General features: G+C 46.2%; 1 protein-coding gene across 25 annotated transcripts in view; it reads right to left on the bottom strand.

The window, feature by feature from the left end:
* LOC108938752 (receptor-type tyrosine-protein phosphatase delta) overlaps positions 1-27,696 on the bottom strand; it is a 325,780-nt gene that overhangs the window by 201,171 nt on the left and 96,913 nt on the right. For all 25 annotated transcript variants that reach the window (XM_029251986.1, XM_029251996.1, XM_029251991.1 and 22 more), the window contains exons 4-6: positions 19,252-19,322; positions 16,571-16,677; positions 3,275-3,319 (exon numbers count right to left, since the gene is read on the bottom strand). The gene's annotated coding sequence lies outside the window, so the exon portion shown is untranslated. The remainder of the gene's footprint in view (positions 1-3,274; positions 3,320-16,570; positions 16,678-19,251; positions 19,323-27,696) is intronic.

Genomic DNA, 27,696 nt, shown 5'->3' with positions numbered 1-27,696 from the left:
GACACATTTCTGATGTTTTCTGGCATTTATTCAGTATCAGACATTATTCTGCTGACACATGTCTCCAAGGTCGCCGACAGCGTGAGGTTTGTACACTAAGCTGCTTACAGTGATTTACCCATTTATACCGCGGGTGGTGCAGTGGTTAGAGTGGTGTCACTAGCTAAAGATATGGGCTTGTGGTACCTTCTGTAGTACCCTGGATCAAGGTACTTACCCTGAATGGATACATTAAAAAATACCATGCTGCATAAATGGGTAAATCAGTGTACAAACCTCGCTCACACTGTAAGTTGCCTTAGAGAAAAGAGTGTCAAATAGAAGAATAATAAGACAGCGCTCTGTACGGGTGCTGAGGGAAGCAGGTACTGAGGTCTCTGCCACCTCTAGTACCTTCGCAGCTGACGGGGGTTTCTCCGTGTCCGTGGCAAAGGTCAGTAACGGGCCTTATTTCGGTTTTCTCATGGTTTTCTTTTCTTACTGCGATCTGCCACAGTGGCTCCGAAAGGGAGAGGTGAAAAACCTGTGACATTTCTTGATGGGATGATGCCGCCCTCCATATTCACATCGTCGTGTGCGTGAGCGCATGGAGCCGAGGCCTGAGATTCTCTCTCTCTCTCTCTCTCTCTCTCTCTCTCTCACACACACACACACACACACACACAGACGCTCAGAGAGATGATTCATTTTCCGCCGTGAGTTCAGCCCTTATTCTGCTCTCTCACTGTAATATTCTCACACTTTAATCACCAGTTATTCACGTGGAGGAACCTGAGATACACTAATTACCCAGAGTGCGTGGAAGTTGGAGCTGAGAGGCCAGAGCGAAGAAGCGCCGCTTCGCCTGTGTGAGTCGGGACGGAATCTGGCCCCGCGCACAAACTGCCAGACACTTCTCAGCACCTGCTTCGCCGAGGCAAGAAAACGATACAAGCAGACGACATTTTTATGCGTGTATGTAATTAAAACATTGCATTTTACATCCGTACATTCCTCCACCTCTGCAAAAATTTTACATAATTTCAATATTTCCAGGGATGACAGGAGGAATGGATACCACGAGTTGCAATCAATACTTTATATTTAATAAATCCAAGAAAAAGGGAATACTTAAAATATTACCACGAGTTTTAACTAATCAGCTGACAACCTGCTGCATCATGTAAAACACAGTGGATGATCTAAATATGGTAACTTCACAAAGCATTTAAAATGTACCATAAAATATTAAACCTTCCAGTGAAAAGTTAATTACTTCAAGAAAGAAACGACTCAATCAGCGCACGAGAGCAGTTAGCAGATTTAAGGCGGCAGCGTTTCCATCTCTGCTTTATGAGCCTTTGAGAAACGGATCATTATTCTCCCGTCGAGGTTTTAATTGAGTGACCAAACATGTTGTGTGTCGCATTCGGGCCGCTGCAGATGACTGAAAATGAAATTTCATGCTACAAGACTGATGGTAGTGTGCTGGGCAATATACTGTACGCCACCCTATTTCCGGATAGTTTATATTCTGAAATATTTCAGTGCAGCACTTATGTGACATATAAGCAATCATGGAAAGCAGCCCTTGTTTCAACTTAAAATATATATATATATATATATATGTGTGTGTGTGTGTGTATATATATATATATATATACACACACACATATATATATACAGTATATATATATATATATCTTTTAATATCTGTTTCTCCATGGATTTGGATGGTGACAAGCGGCTTGAAGATGCTGGGCTGAACAAAGAGCTTCAACAATCGACATATTAAAAGCATTGACCTAAACTGTCACACGGACTGGCACCCCGTCCTGGGCGTGTCCCCTCCCCCTCCGGCCTTACGCCCTGAGTTGCCGGGTTAGGCTCCGGCTCCCCGCGACCCTGTATGGGAGAGGTGGTTCAGAAAGTGTGTGTGTGCGTGTGTGTGTAATCTGTCACATTATTAACTGATGCAATTGTGTGTGTGTGTGTGTGTGTTTGTGTGTGTCTGTTGGCTCCTTGCAACCTGGGTTGAAATCCCACCTCTTGCTGGTATTTGCCTTGGTGAATTGGTGCAGTAAAAATTACCCTGCTGACTGAATTGGTTCATCACTGAAAGCAGCTTAAAGATGTAAGCCACCTTGGAGAAAAATGCCAAATTAATACAAATGTAGAGGGGGGCGCGATGGCACAGTGGGTTGGACCACGTCCTGCTCTCCGGTGGGTCTGCGGTTCGAATCCCACTTGGGGTGCCTTGCGATGGACTGGCGTCCCGTCCTGGGTGTGTCCCCTCCCCCTCCAGCCCTTCGCCCTGTGTTGCCGGGTTAGGCTCCGGTTCCCCGTGACCCCGTATGGGACAAGCGGTTCAGAAAGTGTGTGTGTGTAATACAAATGTAAAGACTTCAAAATGAGAAGGATCCAAAATTTCCTTAAGTTCTGCTTATATTTCATGAGCTTTGTTTGTATTAGTTTAAAAATCCAGATTTCTTTTGGACAGATGACAGACACAGGTGAGATACTGGCCCAGGTTGTGTTGGTGAGAGCTGGTGAGGTGCATTAAACAGCACTGAGGTGATTAATAATAATAATAATAATAATAATAATACTAATGGAACCAACTGTTCTACCATTTGTAAAACCAGCAACACGGACCCACCACATGAGAACATTATCTGACACCATGTCCCTGCAGAAAACTAACGGGCAACTTCAAGAACTGAGCTCCGGTTCCGAACAAAAGCAGTTGACTGCAGTTTGGATCCAAATGCCATCAGAACCCGAGATTTTGTCGACCCCAACCACTACTGTTAACCGGTCCTGAACGGAGCTCAGCGGCCGAGGCCAAAAAGGACTCTAAACAAAACAACGTGACTGAGGCATCCTGGGTTCATGGATGATCGTGTGTCTTACTGTGTTTTCCCCCAAACCTGAGTGACCCACACCTGTCCAAACACACCGACACGTCCGGCCACCGCAGTGAGAGAGCTGCGCATGACAGGAGCACCCGGGATTAATATCGTGCCTGATTGTCATTGACAACGGGCTCCACGATATTAAAAATAAAAATCGAGAAAGAAAAGTACGGGTTCTGCTGACATATTCAAGCGAAGAGCCTTCGGAGGTCGTTACGCTGTCTTCACGCCATTGCGCTCGGACACATTTGCCTACGGCACAGGCTGCGCCCTCGGCTCGGGAATAGAGCCCCGGCCGCCCCACAAACTGTGACGACGCAACCCTAAAGGTCGTGACCACCCGAGCCTCTGGCGTGAGGGTCATTGCGGCACACGCTCACCTTCGTCCAACGTTCATCCTGTTGTGGTCGTCTCAGGGAAGAGAACTGAAAGGAAAGAGAGAAAAAAAGTGTAAATTATAATAAGAGTGTACAACACTGGCAGGAAAATTAATCAATAAATGAACAAGATCACATCAACAGTCCACATTATATGCTGTCCATCTTCTGATATAGCATTTACAAATATGAAGACTATTTACAGCTATTTATAAAATGGAAAAAAAAATCTGAAAAACATGAGCAGAAACAGTTGCAGTTAAGCAGAGAAATTGCTTGGGAATTTTTTAATAATCTTCCAAGATTATTGATCTGTTTTGTGAAAAATAACAACACCATAACTGTATTCTCCTTAGAGCAACACAACAAATTAGAGTTTATGTTATTTAAAAATGAGAATTTGCAGTATTATGGGAGAATTTTTCAGGCTATTTCAGTTAATTCCATTAGCAGATGCTGCTTTACCCCTAAATGCCTGTGGACCCATATTTGTGTAAATGATTAGGTGCTTATTGAACCAAAAGGGTGAAATATGCTTTGGGTTATTATTACAAAATTAGTCAGTGACAAACATTCAGTTAAATTGGGTGCGCTGTGATTTTAGTCGTAATGACACACGACTATTACACAAGTTTCGAAAAAGATGACAAATGAATGATACACACTGAATGACCTCACCTAAATAAAGACAATAATCATGTTTATCAGTAAAAGAACAGAAATTTATTCATACATACATATATATATATATACATATATACATGTACCAGTTACCCCTTCACCAACTTTGCTTAAATATGGAAATTTAAAAGCACTCTTTTCAGTCCCGATTTTATACACACTCACATATTTATATAAAGATATATTTATCTGCTGGGTTTTATGCCAAGGCAGGAATGAGATTTGAACCCACACACACAGTTTGAAACTGCTTGTCCCAAGTGGGGTTGCAGGAAGCCAGAACCTAACCTGGCAACACAGGGTATAAGGCTGGAGGGGGAGAGGACACACCCAGGACGGGACGCCAGTCCACAGCAAGGCAACCCAAGCAGGACTCGAACCCTGGACCCACCAGAGAGCAGGACCTGGCAAAACCCGCCGTGTCTCCCTGCTTTGAATCAAGGACCTCCTCAATCACACCTGCAGCTGTAGTACCTTAGATCAAAGCACTTACCCTGACACGTAACAGTAAAAATGACCCTGCTTCATAAATTAATAAATCGGTGCAAGGAGCTTAGTGTACAAACCTCACGGTGTAAATGGCCTTGGAGAAAAGTGGCAGATAAATGTATTTTGTTGCTTGTTTCACTGCAGACAATCGCAGGCAATCCTCGTGCCGCTCAAGACGACACCCAAACAGAATGGGAGTGTGGGGCCGTACCGACTGCCATCACTTCCACAGTGTTTACAGCTCTTGCCTGGTGTTCCTGAGCGCTGGAGATCAGTAAGATGCTGAGAGCTGCACGTGTTTGTCGCACGGACCGCAATCGGTGCTGATCAGGAGTTTTCATGCAGGCCAAAGAGAATTAAAATATGGAAGCCTTACAAAGCATTTATTGTGATTATATTAATTTTTTTTTACGGAACTAAAGCAAACACTAATGTGGAGGGGGGTCTTTACTGATTTTGAATTGCAAAGAAAGCCCAGATTCCTATTGTTTTTAAGTCAAGTACACACACACTGGCTGAACTGCTTTTCCCATTTGGGGTCACAGGGAGCCGGAGCCTAACCCGGCAACACAGGGCGTAAGGCTGGAGGGGGAGGGGACGCACCTAGGACGGAACGCCAGTCTGTTGCAGGGCACTCCAAGGGGGACACGAACCCCAGACCCACTGGAAAGCAGGACCCGGTTCAACGCGGTCCATTCCGCTGCACCACTGCAGCCTCTCTTAGCTCAGCAACTGGTGTAAATGTCAATGCTTTGGGACAGTTGAGGGAAACGTGGCTCCCGCAGCACACGAACACCAAGTTGCGCAGTGGTTTTGAGTGTGACGCCACCGCAGCAGGAGCCAAAAGGTCCATTTTTAAGAGGTCCAACGGCCCCTTTGTTGAAGATCCTATGAATAATCCAGGAGTCGTTCCCGGTCTCCTGTACACAGCGCTGATGTGCTCTGACATGCGAACATCACCTTCGTGTTGGACACATTTTTTTTTTTGGGATGTTTGTGCTCGTGCGGCGCCCCTCGAGAACATTCGCTCCACATTTTCCCCGTGTTTTCCTTGCCCCCTGAAGGACTCCAGAGAGCGGTGCCATCAGCACGTGGCTCAGTCTCCCTCTCCATCTCCACCTCCATCTCCATCTCTCTCACCGGCGACTTGTTGTGAGCGACGCGGAACTTCGCCTCTTAATTTTCCGGCCATTGCAGCAGGTTCACGTGACGACGGAGGCGCAACCGAACAGAAAGGGCATGAATTTCCTAAGGCTGAATGCACTTCAAAACAGCTCCGTGCCCCAGGTCACAAAAAGGCCGCGTCGTGTAGGAAACTGGCTCCGACGTTTCGCTTCCCATGTTGGAAGCATCTGCATCTGCTTCCAACATGGGAAGGGAAACGTCGGAACCAGTTTCCTAAAGACGTGGTCTCATCCAGAAGACTTAGAACCCCAGTCAGCTGACACCGACCGCGGAAGCCTACATGGTTTTGATAGGTCACAAAAAGTTTGGTGCAAAACTCCCGATGATTTTCATATCGCGAGGGGAGAAAACTATCCGGGAGTCTAAGTCGCAATCATAGCATCGACTGAAACCTTTAAATACGAACAAAAGATAAAGAAAGTGGTAACGGGAGAAGTAAACTGCAACAAAAGGACAAAGCGGAGAAGCCAAGTGGAGGAGAGGGGAGGGAGTGGCAGGACTTCGGCCGGCAAGACGCCGTATTTCACTGCTCAGCGTCGGCGCTTAGAAAGCAATCAGGCACATTTAGCCGCCGCCGTCGCCGCCGCCGCCGCCTCGGCCTGCAGCAATTACCGCGGTGCAGTTTTTACTCAGCTCCGCCAAGAGGAAAATGAATTGCGGTACTTATCAGTCCAACGCACACACAGCGGCTCCGGAGGCGGCGGAACGGGACGGCAAGCGCGAGCTACTAGCCGCGAATCCATTAGCACCGTAACGTGGCGGTATCGAGTCCCCGAATTGAGCAGCACTCATAAAAGCGTCAGCGGGAGAGAGCCATTATTTGCGTTCGTACCGGACACACGATTCACGGAACCTTCTCCCCCTCACGCCGCCTAAATGCAGCACAAAATACATATTTAATAAACAACCGAACCGATGGAGGGGCACCACGGTGGCACAGCAGGTAGCACTGGTGCCCCACAACTCCTGGGTGAACTCAGTTGGTGAGAATGGACGTACGGATTAATTTATTCACAAATAAAGTATACCTCAGCTGACGTCGGGACCTACACAGACCAGCACACACGTGGCCCGGAGATGGAACCAAACACAGTTTGAGTGACCCAGTGAGTAACTGTGATGTGCGTTATATGTCAAACAGACCGGCAGGACAGTGTGGGATGACCGGTCCCTCCCTACATCACCGCCGATCACCCGTCTGCCTGCCTCCCTCCCTCCGCCGGGTTGCGCGAGGCACCGGAGTGTTATCAGCTCGGGACACACCTGGGCTCCGCTGCCATTCCGGGCGCCTGCTTTGAAGGACGATGAGAGGTGTAGGAGATGGACCGGGGGTGCGGGGACGGTTCGAGGGCCCCGCGATTCTCAGCTAAACGCTCTTCTCTCTTTTCTCGAGCCAACAGACGATGGGATGAAAAGGAGACGAATGATTGCCGGGTCTGAATTTAGCTCGCGGGAGGTGGGAGGAGAGGGACGGGACCCCCGGCAGGTAGAGCCCGCCGTACATAACAGGAAAGGCTTCGTCACAATGTTACCACTGAACCATTAAAAAAAAAAAATTAAAAAGAGTGAAAAAAAACAAAAAAAAGTTTCATCATCCCCCTCTTTTTCTTCACGGAAGCACAGCCCACATTCCTGTTTGCTGAGAAGCTGTGGAGTGATTGTACACACATTAGTGTGTTCTATTACAAAGCACATCTGAAGGCCCCTCTGCGGTACTATGTGGGGGGCCGGGGGGGAAGTGTTTGCATTTTTTCGTTAGAAAAATTCACTTTTGTTCTGTCTGATTCAGTCCCTTCTTAGGGAACCCAGACCAGGGAGGAGTGGGGTGTGTGTATGTGTGTGTGGGGGGGGTTCACACTGGTGTCAATTAATTCGTGCCCCTTCGTCGTCCAAACTGTACGATTCACGTACGTGGAGTCCTGTTTCCCACGATGCTCTTGGTTCAGCCACACCTAGCAGGAGACGACACCCCCCGCGATGCGTTCAACACCCAAGACGCCCGTCCTGCTTTTGCGGATCAGAAAGCGGCGGCGGGAGGGAGTGTGACGGAGAACATCGGCACGTAAAACACGGTGAAACAGAGGCGCACAGTGACATCCTCCTCGTAATTACTTTCATTATTTCTCATGTTGTTTCTGTGCTATTCAGCTGCGGTCCTTCGGGGTAAAAAGCAAATCAGTCTCGTCGTCTGAGCGGACGCGTCTCAGCAGAGGAAGCTCAACGCATCACTCTTCTGCTTTAAAGGATAATAAGGGCCAGGGATGAACCCGTTCAACTTGTGCTGGACCTGGACAGGTGTACCCGACAGCTTCTGTGTGTGTGTGTGTGTGTGTGTGTGTGTGTGTGTGTGTGTGTGTTCATGCTACTTGAGCTCCATGAGCTGCACGCAAAGACTGATTCTTCCCCACCGCGGTAAAGCAAGACCAATAACACAGTAAATCTGAAGGACTATGGAAGACACAGAAAGTGAGACCATCGCATACTGCGAACTCATGGCACATTGCTATGGCGCCACCTGCTGTCAGGAAGTTCCCACTAAGACACTGATTTCACGCTAATAAAAAAAATAATCATGGGAATCAGTCAGTTTGTGATGAACAATGAGTAAAACTTGCAATACATCAAACTGTCTTTAAAACATGTACTAACATAAATAACATTTGCAAAGAAATATATCCCAAATTTTGACAGTTTATATTTGAAGATCCATGACAGGACAAATGTAAATTAAAAGAAATTAGTAATTGCTTAAGGGAAAACAATTGTTGTGTGATGTAACGGTTTTATTGATGTTCTATAAAACACACAGCGCTGTTGCTGTAGGAAATAAATGAGAGACTAAATACTGCCAGCTCTGGAAGCAGAGATTTACCACGTTTTACCTGAGTTTGGGCCACGCTGAGGAACAGCGCCATCTAGTGGACTCATATTCTCCGAGCGCAGCGTCTGTCTTCCAGTCCGATTATAAACACAATAAAATTACCGTCTTTTCAAATACATGCACGGATTTGAGGGCTATCCAAAATATTTGTTGCACTGAGAATTTAGCCATATCAGAAAATTAATAACTGCACGCGTTTCTAATGCCGTTGAAATATTAACAGTAGCTGCAACAATGAATGAGAGCGGAGCGGCAGGAATAATCCAGAAATGGCCTTGTTTGCATATTATTATTGTTATTGCTTAATTCACTGCTCAGATGATAACCGAGCCTTTATTGCAAAGTTAAAGCGATCGACCCCTCTATACAGCTGGGTGTTTCACTGAAGGATTTCGTGGTAATTACGCCGATCGAGGGCCGTGCAGCGTTAGTGGCGAATGGGATCCGAACCAACAAAGTTCAGGTCAAAGTCTTTAACTGCTTCGCTACTCTCCCCAAGTAGCAGTTTACTCAACAGTACTAAGTGTGGCTCCATTACACTTTGACACTGCATTAAATATAGAAGAACATGTTGAAATTCAAGATCATTCTACTACTATAGTTAAGGCAATTAGAATGTAATTTGAGTTTTAATTAATTTGCTTTCTGGTAAAGCACCAAACAAGGACAGAACTGGTAGTCAGGCGTAAGGACAGCTACTCCTGATGCATGACTGCCGGACAGCACCAGCACGCTGAAAACCACGCACCTGTGGATTTACACCTCTAACAGGTGCCATGATGTCATTATTTAACATACTTATGACTGTACCTGCCTTAGGATCTATTTTATCATTATCACAATAGTAATAAACATTTAGAATGCAGTTGGTATCAAAAACCTTTCCTCACGTGACCTTGAGACCTCGCGTTGCCCAAGGAGATGATCTTTCTTTGAGGTTTCCTGGGGGAGATGGGATCGCGACCCACTCGCCTCCAGTTACATCCCTCAAAAAATGTATCAGCACTGAATATGAGCCCCATCACAGCCCTGAGAGAAACTCATGCATTTAATTAAACCCATAAAGTAATATTTCTCCTCCAAAAACGTGGCTTCTGGCATGCCATCCATTTTCTAATTTGGTTAGATTATTTTCTCATACTTCAAAGTGTTTTCAGAAGTAAACAGCTTGAGATCGGCTCCTCAGAAAAGAAGAGAAAAAATTAATTTTGCACCATCTGACAATTTGGAATGAGAGGATGAGCTTTTGGTCAGGAATGGGTTGACGTGCCTCAATGACTCTGCTGGGGGGGGGTGGGTTGTGCGCGATCAGCAGGTGCTTTTGTGTGATGTCTGTGTCAACGGGGGACAGGCGGAGAGACAGGACTCCCGTGTGGACGGAAGGCAGACGAAAGATCGGTTGCGTTCACTCCTCACAGACACACCAGTCCACGTAAAAGGTGCTGAATTTTAACAGCACAGAACAATGTTCTGATCATTCACTTTGACAAGTTTCCTGCTGGAGGACAGAGAAACGTTGTAATGAATGTCTGTTTTCCACAATTTGTAAAGTCCTTCCAATTATTCTTACATTTACTTACTTAACAGACGCTTTTCTCCAAAACGACTTCCAATAAACTCTATGTAGTGTTATCAGCCCGCACACCTTATTCACCGCGGTAACTTACACTGCTAGATACACTACTTACACTGGGTCACTCATCTATACACCAGTGAAACATACTCACACACTACAGGGAAACCTGAACAGCATGTCTTTGGACTGTGGGAGGAAACCAGAGCACCCGGAGGAAACCCACGCAGACACAGGGAAAACATACAAACTCCACACAGACTGAGCGGGGGTCGAACCCGCATCCTGTCACACCACCCAGGTGCTGTGAGACAGCAGCGCTACTCGCTGTGCCACCTGTAAATACACACACACACACACATTTTCAGAACCGCTTGTCCCATACGGGGTCACGGGGAACCGGAGCCTACCCGGGAACACAGGGGCGTAAGGCCAGAGGGGGAGGGAACACACCCAGGACGGGACGCCAGTCTGTCACAAGGCACCCCAAGCGGGATTTGAACCCCAGACCCACCGGACAGCAGGACTGTGGGCCAACCCACTGCGCCACTGCACCCCCCTGCCACCTGTAAATATTTTTCTTCAAAATATTTTTTTATTCCTCTCTGCATATATCAGACAAGGACAGACATCATTAACACAACCCAAATGCTGTTTAAGTCCAGTCATTTCAGAAGGACTCCTCCTTGATGAACAGAACTCTGGGATTGCTCTCACTCTCATACTCCAGAGTAGCAGAGTGAAACCCTTCTCTGCATTTCCCTTCATGAGACAGTTTCTCAAACGCCTCTGTATCAGAACACTGTGTTGAAATAAAAAGAAATTTAAAAGAACTGTCAAAATTCTTCAATTTATTACTCTTATCGTCACCATATAACATGTCAGTTGAGGGGAAATAATATAGTTTTTTGTTGCTTTCTACTCGTTCTTTCTATATTCTTAATCATTTTTAATATACCTTTCCTAAAGTTACATTTATTACGACCTTTTCATTTGGAAATTTTGGGATTTTTACCTCCTTGAAATTAAAATTAAAAAAAAAAAATAAAATCAAACCAAGACCACAAGGAGTAAGACAGTGACAAAAAATAACTTGAAGGGGGAAAGAAGTATCTTTTCTATCCAGAGTATTAATTAGTGGTGCTTTAATTGCCTGATCTTAACTTCCACTGCAGCTTCCCATATAAACAGAGGTAATCTTACTGGTGCCACCGCCCTGGGAGTTAACGAACGCAGTTTTATTTTCTGAACTGTGGTGGCAACCAAACTCCGGGTGACGCAACAAAACGTAGTTTTTTTCAACAGACATCGCTCCCTCGGGGGCGTCTTTTTTCCGAAGGCTCGACGGCGCCGAGTCTTTCTCCTTGATGTTCAACACACCTCCACGCATCGCCGGTGAGGCTCCCGGTGTCTCGCACTTTCGCTTGGACCTCGAAGGGTCGCTTCAGGAGTTCTCGACATTCGCATCTCAATCGGATTTCATCAAACTGTACAAAAAGCACACCGCGGTGGACTGGCATCCCATCCGGGGTGCAGCCTCCTTTGCTTTGCACCCTGTGCTTCTTCAATAGATTCCCAACGCTGTGAGCGTTAATGACAGCGGGTGCGCCATGTTACCAAAGACTGCTTACAGGAGATCGCTACAAGCGTGAAATTCCGCGCACAAAACACACACACCACCACACGCACGCTGTGATGAGGCCTCAACTGCTCCTACAAAATGTGCATCAAGAGCAAATGGAGCACAAAATAAACCGGAATGGGAATACCACGGCATGGCTTACATCAGCTACCCTACGTGATGGATTCGTGGTCATGTTTGTCCCAGTAGTAACGTGCAAGCGGAACCCGGGTTTTGGGAGTTTGGCCCGGCTAACCTCCATCTTTGACATGTCCGAAAAGCCTGGTGAATGCCGATGAGGATGAGACCTTTGGAGAAGGAACTCTACAGACGAGAACCAACGGGAGTCCCCTCCTTCACAGCTGTGTCCTTCTGCAAAGCCTCTGTTCTGTAAAAGTTTTAAAAATTGCATCTCTCGCAAAAGCTTTCAGCAGGAACAAAACATGAGGACGGAGGAAACTCAGTCGTAATGGAACTCGGAGCTCCAGAGTCAAACGTGTGTGTCAGGAGCGACGCTGTGCCTCGCTGCACCGTTCAAACCATACGGAAGCACTAATGACTTAAACGGCTCTTTTCAATACTTGCCAGTGGCTCTGAGGGGCTCGGAAGCATTCTGGGTAGTGTTTGTAAGAGCAGCTCTTCTTCCGAACCTTCTGCTCTAAAGCTGTCCAGGTGCATCTGCGGGCTGCCCGTTTGAACTCTTTTACCTTCCTTTTACCTTCCAGGCAAATGTGGTAAAAGAGGACATCACTCCCACCCGCGTCTAAGTGATGGAATGGCAACCCAGTCATTTATTGTATATCTACATTGCACAGTGATGAAGTCAATAGCCCATTTAAGGAACCGTACGATGCCGTGCACAGGTAATTTAATGGCTTGACTGTAGATCAATAGTCATCCTTAAATGATATATTTTCTTTGACAGTTCCTGCAATGTACACAAAAAATAAAAGTTTCACGCTTCCAGTACGCTTCAGTCATTCAAGCAGAGAGCTGTGTTGAGCGCAAATGACAGCAGGTTCACTCAACTACACGTCCAACTGAACGTAAGCTGTGCTTCAACTCATCCTGATGTCTCCGAGTGGGTCTTGGTGATCACGCTTGGATTATATTTGAGTTACGTTACTTGTCTGTATTGACTTGTACTACTTACTGTACATTTTCAGAACAAATGCAGCGCAGCAGAAACCTCTACAAGAAGCCCTAAAGCAATGATGTTATGAATTTTTAACAGTGTATTTTAACAAGGGTAGCTACCGAAGGAATTCAGTAAAAAAAAAGAAAAAAAAAGGGTCAAATATTTCATTGTTAATTTATGTTGCCGCTTACAGTATTAGGGTTGCACACAAAGGTACAATGATTTGCCCATTTAAATTTAGACACCGTATCATAATTCATACCGTATCTTGATATCTAAGACTGCAACAGCAGTGCAACAGCAGTGGAGATTTGAGCCCCAGACCGTTGAGTACAAGAGAAAGGCTTTAATGCTATGCCACTGATTGGCCCACACAAATTATATTAAAAATTCTATGCAAATACAATGCACGATAAATACAAATTTTCATAAACTGTATTTAACTAAAATGTTCAAATCTGTATTTTTAACTTCCAGTGTTTTGCAACTGAGTTCAGCTCCTTATAACTTTGAGAAGATGCATCAAGGTCTGCAGAACCAACCGTCGCTTCAGCACAGCTTTAAAACCGACCGCAAACAAAGTTCAGAAGAGTTCAAAAAAAGTTGAGGTTTTTGAAAAGCGCTGCAGCTCTGAGCGTTGGGAGCGTTACATAATGACACTGAGTCGCACAATAATTTATAGACAAAAACCTCTTCCCCATCCTTATGCAATATTGATTGTACCGCCAGCTCCCAACAAGATGACAAGGTCTGCATGAGCCATTACATTAGACAACATGGTAAAGCTCTGAGCTGGTGAACTAAAGCTCTCGGGTTGGTTCCAGCACTCTTGTCATTCCAGATTTATGGATTTCCACCAAAAAAGCACTGAAAGGCCTCTCTTGTTTCGGCCTGAAACTTTCGTGTTAGAATCTGACACATGTCTTTTATGAGAACTCCTATAAATATAGTCTAAACATACTGTATGTAATAACTTCCTGTTCTGACACTGGGATTTTTAATGGTTAACGGCTTAAATATCACTTTCACGTGTTCAATCTATACAATTTTCGGTCGTAAGGTGGTATTAAACTACTGAAGTCACTTTCGGGCTTATAAGATGCTGACGACATTTCACAAACTGTTCTAAGCGTTCATTTGCACTTTCTGCATCAGTTCCTTTCTCCTTCTCCTTCTCGATCTCAATCCTCTCCAGCTTCTCCTCCTCCTTCCCTCCCTCAGGCCCACAGGAGAAACCCAGCAGCTTTTCGAGCTCCACCTTGTTTGCTTTGGTTCGGAACTGCCGTGTCGGGGTGCCGTGAACATGCTGCGATTTGCCTGAAATCCCACTATGAGACTCATTACTTAACTGGATCAGGTAATTGCTGGGGTGATTAACAAACACAACAAACACACCATGGTGAAGGAAGCCACGTTACAGCACATATATAGATGTAAGGGACGGCACGGCGGTACAGTGAGTAATGCTGCTGTCTCACAGTGCCTCGGTGGTGTGAGAGGATGTGGCTTTGAGCCCCGCCCAGTCTGTGTGGACTTTGCATGTTCTCCCCTTGTCTGTGTGAGGTTCCTCTGGGTGCTCTGGTTTCCTCCCACAGTCCAAAGACATGTTGTTCAGGTTCACCCATAGTGTGTGAGTGATGGAGAGAGAGTGTGTTTCACTGATGTACGGATGAGTGAGCCAGTGTAAGTAGTGTATCTAGCAGTGTAAGTCACCACGGTGAATAAGGTGTGTGGGCTGGTAACACTACATAGAGTTTGTTAGAAGTTGCTTTGAAAAAATGTGTCTACTAAATGAATAAATGTAGATATAGTGGGAGATCAAAGTGGGGGGACCATACAGACGTCAGGTGCGACTGCAGACCACCATGAATCAGCCCATGTCATGGTACCTTATCTAAAGGACGAAGTCTTACATCAGAAAGAACGGGAACATCAGCTAAGCATGAAATGGACAGAGCAGCATTTAAATAGCTGCTGTAACTAATATTGTTATTTGTGTGATTTCGACTCTTCCAAAGAGCACTGAAATAGTGAATTGAACTCCAGCAACTTGGACCGAGTACATCGGCATTACTGTTCAAAGCCTTTCCAGCGACACGCGCAGGTCAAACAGATGACGAAACCCACTTTTCTAAAGAAGATTTTGAGAAAAAGAAAAACAGCTGGCAAAAAAGGTACATTAATAATGCAGTGGACAAACATATTGGTGCCAACTAGGCACGATGTCTCGTTTCATTGCGCTGTTACTGTCTCCCAGGTGACAAAATAAGTGCAATTCATCTGTAAAGACTTGCTGCAAACTCGCAAATAAAAATAGCAATTTGAGTATCATGGGCCTAAACGGAGTCTTTTAGATTTTGTGTTAGAAGTTCCTAAAATCCAGTGTGATGTGATGTGAGAATGAGCAGGTGAAACACATTATTTCTAAGTTGTGCTGTCAGTCACAAAGAGAGTGAGCCTCAGATATAATGTATTGTGTTAGATGCTCATCACTTACATTATTTACATTTATTCCTTTGTCTGAAATGTGAGGTTTACTCTACTAAGTCAGTTACAGTGATTCATACTGTTGGGAAATTTTTACAGTGTCCATTCTGGGCAACTACCTTGATGGAGGGTACTACAGCAGGAGATGGGGTTTGAACCCAGGTCTTTGAGTGCAAAGTGAAAGCTTTAACCACTACTCCACCTGCTGGCCATTGAGCATCACTGCAAACCTAAGTGAGGCCACAGTATGGCTGATGTGCAGATCACTCAGTTCACTTCTGCTCCCCCGTAGCACCGCTCAGCCCCGCACCCCCCAGCACCCAGTGAATCATGGGACTTTGGCCCCTGCTGCCAGAGATCCTGACGAGGGATTAAAGATATTGCAAAGGCTATCGATCGATCAATGTCACATCGCCCGTGCTAAAATGTGACAGGGCGGATTACAAGTTGCGGCTGGAGCTCCTTATCAATTCACGACGGACCTCAGTGCTTCTGGGAAGTTGCTGTGAGCCCCTGTCAGAGGGCAACGTGCTTTACGGTGCCATTTCTCACCTTCTTCTCACCCTTTTTAATTTAGAATGACGGGTCAACGGAGGAGCAGCGTTTAGGGAAGTTCAGAGAGGTAACGGTCACTTCCTTCATGCTTTAGAGGTTTTAAAAAAAAATAAAAATTCCCCTCTGCAGTCTCATTCCATATCATTCACAATTCCATTTTTTAATCACTGTTTATCAAAAAAATTCATGTCACTGCATATTGTTTATTATTTTACCTGGCACTTTTCTCCAAGGTGACTTACAGTATGAGGTTTGTACACTTAGCACTTAAAAGCACTTACACTGATTTACCCATTTATACAGTTGGGTAATTTTTACTGCATCTATTCAGGGTAAGTACCTTGATCAAGGACAGCACAGTGAGAGGTGAGATTTGAACCCAGGGCCTTTGATTGCAAGTTGACTATATACCACTCTGTACCACACAAACAGAATTTAAAAGACATTTAAAGTTAAAAAAAAAAAAAAAATCATTTGAAACATATAAAACACTGTATTTGTACTCTGGAAACACTAAGTCAACAAAGAAATGTTCATAATGTAAGGAATAAATAGCTATGATCGTGAGCAAATCCATAACACTGTCCATTTTTGGCATGATTTTAATATTTCCACGGACAACAGGAGGAATAAATACCGGCGCAGGTCACAATCGACATTGTGTCATGTGACCAGTGAGCGTCACTCACCCAGAGGTGCGGCTGTTCCCCGGGGTCACTCAGGTGCCAACGTCTTGCCGTCACATGAACACATGTCACCAGGCCTGGGTGGCACTGTTGTGCTGCTGTAGTCTCGCCTGCGGGGACAGAAGGGGTTCTCAGGCAGGTGGCGTGGGGACAGTGGCGGAGCGTGAGGTCGCCATCATCACCCTGGTGGTATTTCATGAAGCGGGGCTCACCGAGGCTACACCTTCTCACACAGTTCAGTTCAGCAACTTCAACACCGCATCCAGCTGATACATGAGACTGTGGCCCCGATCAGCCCTTAGTGACCCAGGACACTACGGCACCTTAACCATCTTTATGTCCGTCCAGTAACTGCGTGTCCAAAGCAGAGGTGCAGTGGTTCAGAGCCTATCCTGGAAGAATAAGGCATGAGGGAGGAAACACCCTGGATGGGACACAATCCATCACAAGGCAATCCCACACTCTTACTCACTCTCTCTCACACACATGCACAGAGACACACTATGGTATGTTGGTAAATTGGTAAATTGCAGTCATTATTTCACCTGATACGCATTTAAATTTATTCATTCATCTGACCCTTTTCTCCAAAGTGACTTACAATGTTAAGTTACTTATAATTATTTACACACTGATATGGTAAGTTTTTACTATTTCAGTTTGGGATAAGCACCTTGCTCAAAGGTACTACAACAGAAGGTTGTAACTTACCATATCAGTGTGTAAATAATTATAAGTAACTTAACATTGTAAGTCAAAGGCAGCAGCTCTAACCACCATGCTATCTGCTGCCCCTGAACATATATCTCTGGGCTCTGAGAGGAAACCCATGTGAACATGGGTAGAAGTCACAAACTTGTCAGGATTCAAACCCTCATCGGAACCCACAGCCCAGGAGCTGCGAGGCACAGAGGCAACCTGAGCACAGCACTATTCTCCATTTAAAGAGATGGGAGTGGGGATGGCTGGTAGCATAGTAGTTGGAGTTACTGCCTTTGGATCTGGTGGTTGTAGGTTCGATCTTTGCCTCCTGCTATAATATCCTCGAGCAAAGTACCTATTCTAAAATTGCTCCAGTAAAATTACCCAAATGCGTAAATAACTGTAAGCCATTCTGGGGAAAAGCATCAGCTAACTGAATATGTGTAAGTTATTTTACATTCAACATAGTAGCACCTTCAGCCTTAAGTGAGAAGGAGTGTCTGGAGGCGTGTTGCATAGAGTGAGGGATGCCGTACGCAGAGGAATCCCTGAGCAACAGCGCAATGCTCTCGGCAGCTGGACACGTGTCCCTGGGTCACATCTGTGACCGCTAAGGCTGCACGCAGGCAGCATGGTAAACGACAGCGGGTCCCAGCTCTTTTCACTGCGTTAGGGACGCATCGCACTCCCGCTTGCTGGGGTTTTATTGTTGAAAGGATGCTGTGCACCAGCAGATTAATTAGTCATTAAAGGAAACAAAAAGAAAACTGCACTTGAAAGCAGCGTCATACCATGAACTGGTGACCTGTTCGTGTGAGCAGCTCAGTGCCTCTTGGACAGCAGCTTATTCATCAGCAGGGTAAAACCTGAGTAAATCGGTGTAAAATCAGTGTAAGTAGCTCGGTGTACAAACTCGTGCTAGCCTGAATGAAGTCAGATATCAGTCAGTGCTGTGGTTTTGCACCAGGTTATTGCGCAATACTACTATTTAGAGGCTCTTCAAGCTGCGCTGTTCTATTGTGTGCGTTGCTGGAGCACAAACCCTTTTTTGCCCCCCAGCAGGAGGCCCCTGCTCACCGGACCATGAGCCAAGAGCCCAGGTGTAAGAGAGCCACTGCAAATTGGACCAGAAATAACATCTGATGAGTTCACTGAAGATCCTATAGACACAAAGAAGTTCTTGCACTTGAGAGCACCACTATTGGGGGGCGTCGCCATGGCAACCAGACACACCAATTACAGCACTCTTCCAGTTTTCTGGGGGACAGTACAACATTGCATTGATCCAAAGAGCTCTCCTGGTGGTTAATGACTTCAGACATGCAGAGACTTGCAATAGCACACAGTTATATTATTACTGATATATTTCCATTTATTAATTTACTTTTCTCCAGGGTGAAATACAGTTTGAGAATTGTACGCTAAACTACTTACACTATTTTCCCCATTTATACAAGACAATTGTTCTAACCACTATCGTGCACTCTGCCTCAAGCATTATTAGTATTATTATTATCATGGGACGCAGCGGGTTTGGCTGGGTCCTGCTCTTTGGTGGGTCTGGGGTTCAGGTCCTGCTTGGGGTGCCTTGCGATGGACTGGCGTCCTGCCCTGGGCGTGTCACCTCCCCCTCTGGCCTTTCGCCCTGTGTTGCCGGGTTAGGCTCCGGTTTGCCGAGACCCCACTTGGGACAAGTGGCTTGGACAGCATGTGTGTGCGTGTGATGATGATTATTATTTTTATTATTGACAACAACAATGACAACAACAACAATAATAATATTTTCCAACAGAGCTTCCCTTTGCTGTAAAATAAAAGAAAGTGCAACCAGACCCCTTCAGTTGTAAATAGTCATATGAAGCTGATATTTTTGATTCCTAATTGCATCCATTGCATTTGTGCACTGATGCCTCTCCATATCCACAATTAATCCAACAACCATTAATCAGCCAATCGGTGGACTGCCAACATGGTCTACATACCTGCGTATGAAAGCTCACAGCAAGGCTGCCTCGACTGGAGGAGGGAAAGGATGAAACTCCTCGAGATTCCCCTGAAACAAACAAACGAACAAACAAATTTGTATTCCGGTTTTACATCGTGACTGCGCTGTAATGATTAGAATCAAAACCAAGAGAAACATTCATTACAGCTGTTTGCACGAGAAAATCCTGTTTGGTTTGAAAATGGGTTTTGAAATCCAGTTTGCAGGTAAATATCGCAAACAAAGAACCACGAAGGCAGAACTAATGAAGCAACACAATTTTTGACAATAATTAAGTCTCAGCTGCTGTCCAGGTGAAACGCTTTTGCGGCGTCCACACAGACTCGAGCCCGGGTCGCCGCGGCGGCTTCTCCAATCTGCTCCCAAGGCCTCAATTGATCGGGTGTCTATTTCACCGCACTGAGCCGTGGGAGGTAATGAGGACAGAAAGATGCTGAGCTCCCGGCAGCAGGGGCTGCGTACGATCAATCCAACACCTTTTACAGGCAGTTTACCGCGATCAATGCAGCACGTGGAGGAAGGAGGCCCCCCGCACAGCACCACATCTTTCCTGCAAAAACCAGGTGCTGTAATATGGTTTTCTTTCCTTTTGTCCAGGGTACAGAGATGAGGGAAAGCAGTAAGGACATTCAACAAGACAGAAATACAAAAGGTAGTACGGTGGCTCCTCATGTTACCAACAGTAAAATTACACGTTCCAGGGTATTTTTAAGTGCATCGTCTTCACTTATCCATTTCCTAAAATTTATGTTTGTACAAGACATATATTTACCCGTCCAGGGAACAGAAGGCAGTAAAGAGCACCCAGAGGATAGGATCTTTGGCCACCTTAACCGTACACACTCCCACAGTGTTCACAGCTCACATCTAGTGTTCCCGAGTATTGGTGAGCAATAGCAAGATGAGAAACGCTGCACAACAATGAGCGTTGAATAGCAGCTTGGGGACACAGCGCATTTTTTTTTTTTTTTAGCCGTTTTAAATTTGCTTTTACATACAAGGGTAAGTCAAAAAGTATCTGCAATAACGTTTATGGAAAAGTTAAGACGTTATTGCCGACACTTTTTGACTTTTCCTTGGAGGTGAAAGTTAATAAAAGTACTCTTAAAAATCTCTTATAATGTATGCTTTATTTATTATAGCAACATAATGATGAAGAGAAAATTACGAACAGACTTTTGGTATCAGCTGTGTTTATAAATTGAGGAGCTGCTGTCCGGGAGATGCAGGTGAGTCATCCGAGTCTTTAAAAATAATGTTTCACTCATCCAAACCTGTTCGCTGTCAGGTTTAAGTAGTTGGACGATTGGCCACTTTGCCTGCTGTCTCTGCACACCCTGAAAAGCGGCGACTGCCAAGTCCTCAATCCGCAGTTATTACTGTTTTTGTTGTCTGACAATTTATGTTCTGAAAGCTATTCCCCCCACTACTGGCACGTAACCTACTGCGGAAACGAAATCACACTTATGCTTTTTTTCAAAAACTCAGATGCCACTTTTTCGAGTTATTCAAGGTTGGATGTTGTTTATACCATTTCTAAATATATCCCTCATAATGCTCCCTTCTAAATATTCACCAGTGTTTCCCATTTAGTTATTTATTTATTTAACTCTGAACATGCAAATAATCTGTTTACTTGGAAGATCAAAGTTTTTTTTTTCTTTTTTTTTTTAATTTTTTTTATTACAAGATCTAAAAATGATTTATTTTATTATGCGGACCAACAAAGAACCATTGCAGCTTACAAGCTGCTCCAAGCCCACTAATTAGTTTGCCTGTTTAATTAGTTTCATTAGAGTTTGAGAAGCGGAGCAGCAGCCACCCAAGAAACTGCGTTAATGGACCCCTGTCTGCTACAATTAAAGTGCACATAAGTTAGGCCTAACACAAAAGATCAAAAGTCTGAACAGTTACTTCAAAACAGCTTGTACTGAATGCATTTCTGGGGGAAAAAAAATGCAATAAACATCAAGAAAAACAATAAAATTAAATGAACGCATGAACATGCAGAAAAGTGCTTGGGACTGACGGTGAAGCACGTTAGGGGAGAGGAAGGAGAGATCAGCGGTGGCCCCAGAGCTCATCGCTCAGCTCCACGGAGCTTGACCCCAAACACGGGAGGCAGGACTCCCAGGCCTCAGCCCTTTGTATATTTCACTGGGGTCACTGAGGCCCAAAGGTGCTCTGAACCAACATCTCAAAGCCTGGAGAGAGTGTTTCTGGAGTTACACTTCTTTCAGTCACCATGCGTGTCATCTCCAGAACGTAGCCTCCGAAACGGTCAGCGTAACAGCGTTGCGTGTGAAAGCCTTGTCTTGGGTCTAGCATTGCGTCTTCAGCTCAGCGAATCCAGATTTAATCTGAGGCTATATCGTCAAGCCTTATGTGCACACAGAAGTACCGTTGGGGCCTCGGATAGAGCAATTTCACTGTGTTTCTTATACATGGATCAGAGCGGCTGGGTCACTTAAGCTGACATTCAAAAGTTGTTCTCTTCTAAAGTTGGATGTTGATGTCCCGGTCCCGAGGCTGAACTTGCGTACTAACAGCTCCTCATAGATGGAGAGTGATGAAGACATCATCATTCCCGGCGTTATCCCAGCATAAATCAGAAATTTATGGCACATTCCGGACCCTTGTCTCCCGGTGGCGGGGGCCGTGTAGTAAAACCCGGGTAAGCGGAACGGGTCACACGCGAGTGGCGCTACGGGCTGTGCGACTCGGCACTCCTTGTTTTCTCCGGGCCGGGTGCGAAGTGGGAGGACTCCTTGTCATAAATCCCCAGAATTTACAGAGAGAAGATGTTCTCTCTGACTTGCTGCCCTTGCAAATCACGCAGCTGCCGAGCGCCACATTTTGCATGAAATGAGATCTGAGGACAGTTAATCTTGATGGTTGAGCCTTATAGGGAATAGTGATGATGACCGTGCACTAAAGTCATCAGAGATGTACAGAACGTGTGCTTTTGCCCAGGCCCAATGTCACCGAGGGGACGCTGGAAGATTCTCCCAGCAGCCGCAGCTTACCACATCAGCATTTTAAATGTCATGTCTTACTTTTTCGTACATCTGCAAAGGACTAAAAAAATCCAGTACCGGCAAAACACAGGCCCTAACTCAGATGAAACATGTTAGTTTGTCTTGGAAACAGCACAGCGTTACCAAACGTAAAGCGAAGCGCAGGCGCTGGATCTCCGAAACTACATTTCCCAGAATGCCACAGTGCATGCGAAATCACATGACCACGGTGGGCACGTGACTACTTTGAGTGGGAGCGCAATGTCAGTCTCTGTGATGCTGCCGAAGGAGCAGAAGCATTCGCTCCAATCGGCTGGTTCTTTGTTTGCTTTTTTTTTTTTTTTATTTTTTTTTTTAACAACATCGGTGATTTCTAAACGTTTCTGCGGCGCCGCTGAATCCTTTAACTCAGGGATTATTTTAGTTGTGGCCTGGTTTAACGTAATTACATCATCACGTGACACTGCACTACCCTTGTGAGGCCCTATTATTGTTACAAAACATTTATGTGACACTTTTCTCCAAGGTGACTTAGAGTGTGAGGATTGTACACTCAGAAGTATCTTCAGATAGATTTTTACAAAATCAATTGAGCGTATGCGCTTTCCTCAAAGACTCCGCAGAGGGAAGAGTTAGAGGATGCGACCCCATGTCCGAAGGGACGCTGCTAACCTGTATGTCACCTGCTGCCCTTCTTATGCGAGGAACCCACGTTTGGTCCTAGAAACACACAGCCTTTTGTGACATCTTATGGACTGGAGCTCAAAGCTGACAGGTGTGCTGCGGACAAAGAGCGCAGAGATGCGGATTAAACGGGAAACGACGCTGTCGGTGTCGCGCGTCAGAACGAGTCCTGTGTTTGCACCGGTGCGTCGCGTCGCCGCCGGTTCCAGCTGCGCGCCGTGACGTAGCGCGCTTCATGCCAACGGGTTCCGGCACTTTCTGCAACTGCTCCGTCCTGCCCCTCCATCGCGGACGCGTAAACGGCACGGCCCAACGGCGCATTTCTGCCCGACACCATTCTGTCAGCATCCCGCGTCGGCCTGCCTGTCAGCACACCTCTCTGCGCTGCTAAAACAAGCACTCGCCCCCTTTCCTCCAACAGCTGGCAGGGTGTCGCCCGGCAGTGGCGCTGCAGCTCCGACAGGCCCCCCGGCTCTCGATGCGGCGTGCGAGCAGGAGAGGAGCAGCTCTGACATAGTGGAGACTTTCCTCTCTCAGTCCCTGACGTCCACACACACACACACACACACGCGCACACACACAATCCCACTCAGTTCAGTACCGAAGCAGTCTTGTTCAGCGGAGATACAGTGTCGCAGATAGACAAGCCTAAAAAAAAAAAAACACATACATAATCTGCTTTTGTATGTATTTCAGCATGAGAACCAGGAGCAGCACTTAACCCCCCGAGCGGAACGGCGAAAGAGAACACATTAAAATTGCATTCTCCCAGTGGACGCTATTTTAGCGACAAGTGCATTATGCATTCCTCACGGCCAAAAGAACACAAAATTGACAGTAAATTATTAATGGGCAAAAAGAAAATATGCGTATTTAAGTGCTCCTGCGCAGGCAGGTTGTCAGCTGACGAGTGCGGTCGCGTGTCCCAGGTACCCGAACGAGGACGCGGTTGGCCTCTTTAGTTCCGTGTTGGTAGAAGACTGATGTGGTTGACTGACAGGTGGCGACTTGTTCTTCCTGACGTTCGGGTGGCACGTCACTTGAGCTGCCGCTTAGCAGGGGAAGGATGGCTGCAGCGGGCCGGCGCCACGTCCATCGAACCGGAACCGTCCCTCATCCAGCGAAACCCCCTCCCAGGAGGCATCACGAGCTACGACTTGACGTCCTGCAGGGGGCGCCATGGTATCACAGGTGGTGAGCAACAACACGGCTGTCTGCCTGCAGGCCCGGGCCGCCCTTTCGGCACGAGGCAACGCCATAGGCTGTGGATGAAAAAACAGCGCGTCCAGCGTTTCACCTGCACCTGCGAGAGCGAGAGGCTGCAGAACACGACGCCGAGCGCCACACAGGGAGGAAACGCGCTGGAAAGGGTGCTGATCAGTCATCTGGGGTGAACGTCGCCTGACTGCCACATGGGGCCTGCGAGCATGGAGAAGGCATCACTCGCAGGTACCGGTTGAAAACGCCACAACTATTTTTTAATTTTATCAACACCAGAAGTCCTGCAGCTTTATCGTGTGGAGTTTGCCCTTTCCGAAGCCACGGAGTTTGAAAAAATTGACAATAAAAAAATAAATAAAAACATTCTTTCAGCTTTCATATAAATAAATTTCTCTCCCTTGTCCACATGCCGTAAATCTTCACTCTCTGCACTAAGTCGTAGTTATTAACTGCTGTGAGATCAGTTCATCACATCTTGAAGGAAAGAAGAAAGGAAGGGTGCATAACCTAGGGACGCTCTGTCCGTTGGATGTATGGGGCTCTGGAAAGCAAGCACTATTTTTCCGTCCAGCAGACGTGCGCCGTTCCGCTTCGCTGAAAGGGACAAGTGGCTCCAGAGGTGGCAGCGGTGGCGCTACTGTACTGTCCTACACTGTACTGTTCTCCGTCAGGGCGCTGTGTTGAGGCCTTGCAGTTCACGGAGTCGACACTAGGATGTGCTCTTCCTCCAGGAATGACCTGCACGGTGCCGCGCCGCCTACCATAGCCGGAAGAGGTGCGTCGACCGTTGTCCGTGTGCGCCGTGGCCCCAGAGGGTCGTCACACCTCAGGGACCTGTCACGGAAGCTCGTCACAACAGTACGGACGCGTTTGATCTGCGGTTTCGGGGAAGAGGGCGCCCCCCCCGGCAGTGCAGCGCGGCGGTGAGAGCGGCGCTCACGTGGAACCACGCGTTTCCCCGCTTGTATTGACAAGTTGCGTCATCTTGCTGCCAACATGAAAGTCGCACTTAAGTGTGACAAACATGTATCTTGAAAGTCAGGCACACTTTGAATTTTTATGATAAGTTCTCTTTGATTCAATCACATCTGCATTAAATATGCAACTGTATGGGGTGAAACGCAGGAAAAAAGAGCTGGGAACAGTAGGCAGTGGCTTACAGAGAGCAGCTGATGCCACTGTGCATCAGTCTGTGTGTGTGTGTGTGTGTGTGTGTGTGTGTGTGTGTGTCCTCGCCTCCCTCCCTGCCTTTCTCCTCCAACCACAGTCCACACCCTCGCTTTGGTTCCGCTCACACTCGCTCTCCTCCCTCCTCCACTTCGGGCACACATACGGCAGGCGAGCAGCAAGGACACGTGCAGAGTGGGCAGGAGTGCCAGAGAGCCACCCGTTATCTAACACAGTTGGGCTGCAACAACACAGGCAGGCCACTTGGAGGCGCTCCTCCCAGAATTCCCTGCGAACTGCTGTGGAGCCACTCCAGATGCTGTCCCATCAACCCCGTTAGCCTTTCTGCCTTTCTGAGTGTCCTTTGGGGGGCAACTAGAGGGTGGAAATACTTCGCATTCGTGTGTATGTGGGTTTGGAGTGGGCCTTGACCCTCTTGGATGGACATGGGGGACCCCACAGATCATGTCACACACTCCGACTTTAAGGTCAATGTTTCAGTGCAGTAACTACCAGTTCAGAGTAAGACCGTGACAAAGGGCACGACAGCAGGAGGTGGGATTCAAACCCATGCCCTTCGAGCCCAAAGGTGGCGGCTGTAACCCCAAAACCAAATTTACATTTGTTCATTTAGCTGATGCTTTTATCCAAAGCAACTGAAATGTCGAGCTACTTACAACTATTTACCCATTTATACAGCTTGGTTATTTGACTGGAGAAATTTAGGGTAAGTCCCTTACTCAAGGGTACTACAGCTGGAGGTGGGATTTGAACCATTTGAACCAACCATTCAAACCTCTAACGCCTACACTAACACCTGTCCCCCTGCTGAATACTGGTAAGTGTTGCAGAAGCAGAACAAGAAGATGTGTCAAGTGGACCTCCTGCCACGTACAGAGAGACCTGGGTAATACCAGGGTACCTGGGGGCTGTTTTTAATTCTTCTTACTCCCAATGTCGTGAATGTGATCCAAAGCACTGCGAAAAGCTAGTCTTAAGGCTCCTCGGTATTTAACAACACTTGGCACTTCAAACATCAAAATGCATGCATCAAAAATACATTTCTGAGAAGTTTCCATTGGGTTTTCATGAGCTACTGTTATTTTACTTTATATTTCTTCAATATCCAGCCTTCGTGTGTGTGCTCAATCCCGGGACCGAGAGCTGCGCGCTTTAAGTCCACGTTCATTCCTGCCTTTAGTTTCCCATAATACTACTTTCAGTATATGCGATGACTTCTCATTGAAGTCCTGCTCACCTCCTGCTCTGCAGAAACAGCCTCAGCATTTTCCGTTAATGCGGTGAACATCGGCGCAGCAGAGACCGGTGTCAGGGAGATACCCGACGCAGACATTCGGGAGAGGAGGTGAAACCGGGACATATTCATACATAGTCGTGTTTGTTTACCAACTGAAGAACAAGAGCGCGACTGTAAAGCAGCCATATGTGGATTCTCACTGACTGCCTGACTGAGTGACCAGTCAGAGTCCAGCATTGCCAGGCCTTTAAACTTTGAACCAGAAAAAAGACTCCTTCTGGATAAAATAATTCTTTAAATTATTTTAAAATGGAGTGCACAGCTGGTAGTGTAGCAGTGAGCATTACTGCCTTTAGACCCAAAGGTTGCAGGTTCAAATCCCACCTCTGAATGTAGTACCCTGGAGCAAAGTACTAGCCCTAAATTACTCCAGTAAAATTACTAAGCTGTATAAATGGTTAAATAATTATAAATAGGATAACACTGTAAGTTGCTTTGGAGAAAAGCATCAGCTAAGTGGATAAATGTAAATTGAACAAATGGATGAATAGGAAATGCAAAAATGTTCTTAGACTCCATGTAGAGAGCTGAAGCTTGCAGGTTTGAATCCCACCTCCTGGTGTCCTGCCCTTGATCAAAGTACTTACCCTGAACTGACAGAGTAAAAATTACACTGGGGTATTAATGAGTAAACCACTAAGTAGCTTAGTATACAGACTTCACACTGTAAGTGACTTTGGACAAAGAGACCAGATGAGTAATAACATTGGAGGCAACAGTCTGGACAGATCTAATCAGTGAAAAGGCTAAATGCTGAAGTTTTGCTTCTGAAAAAAACTCTGATCTGCTGCCTTTTCACCTTCGGTTGGTTCTGTGGAAGAATGTGCAGCTCTTCTGCAGCTCAGCGTTTGTAATAAAGAGCCTTGCGTGCGTGCGTGTGTGTGTGTGTGTGTGCATGTGTGTGCGCGTGTGTGTGTGTGTGTGTGCGTGTGGCCCATTTCCCTTCCGAACTGGAGAGCACTGCCCTAATTTCTCCACAAAGAATCATCATACGGTAATGAAAAAAGAAAAAAAA

Source organism: Scleropages formosus, chromosome 5 (assembly GCF_900964775.1).
Source record: "Scleropages formosus chromosome 5, fSclFor1.1, whole genome shotgun sequence".
NCBI lineage: Eukaryota > Metazoa > Chordata > Actinopteri > Osteoglossiformes > Osteoglossidae > Scleropages > Scleropages formosus.
The sequence above is the reverse complement of the archived record's forward strand: the minus strand, read 5'-3'. Positions and strand labels throughout refer to the sequence as shown.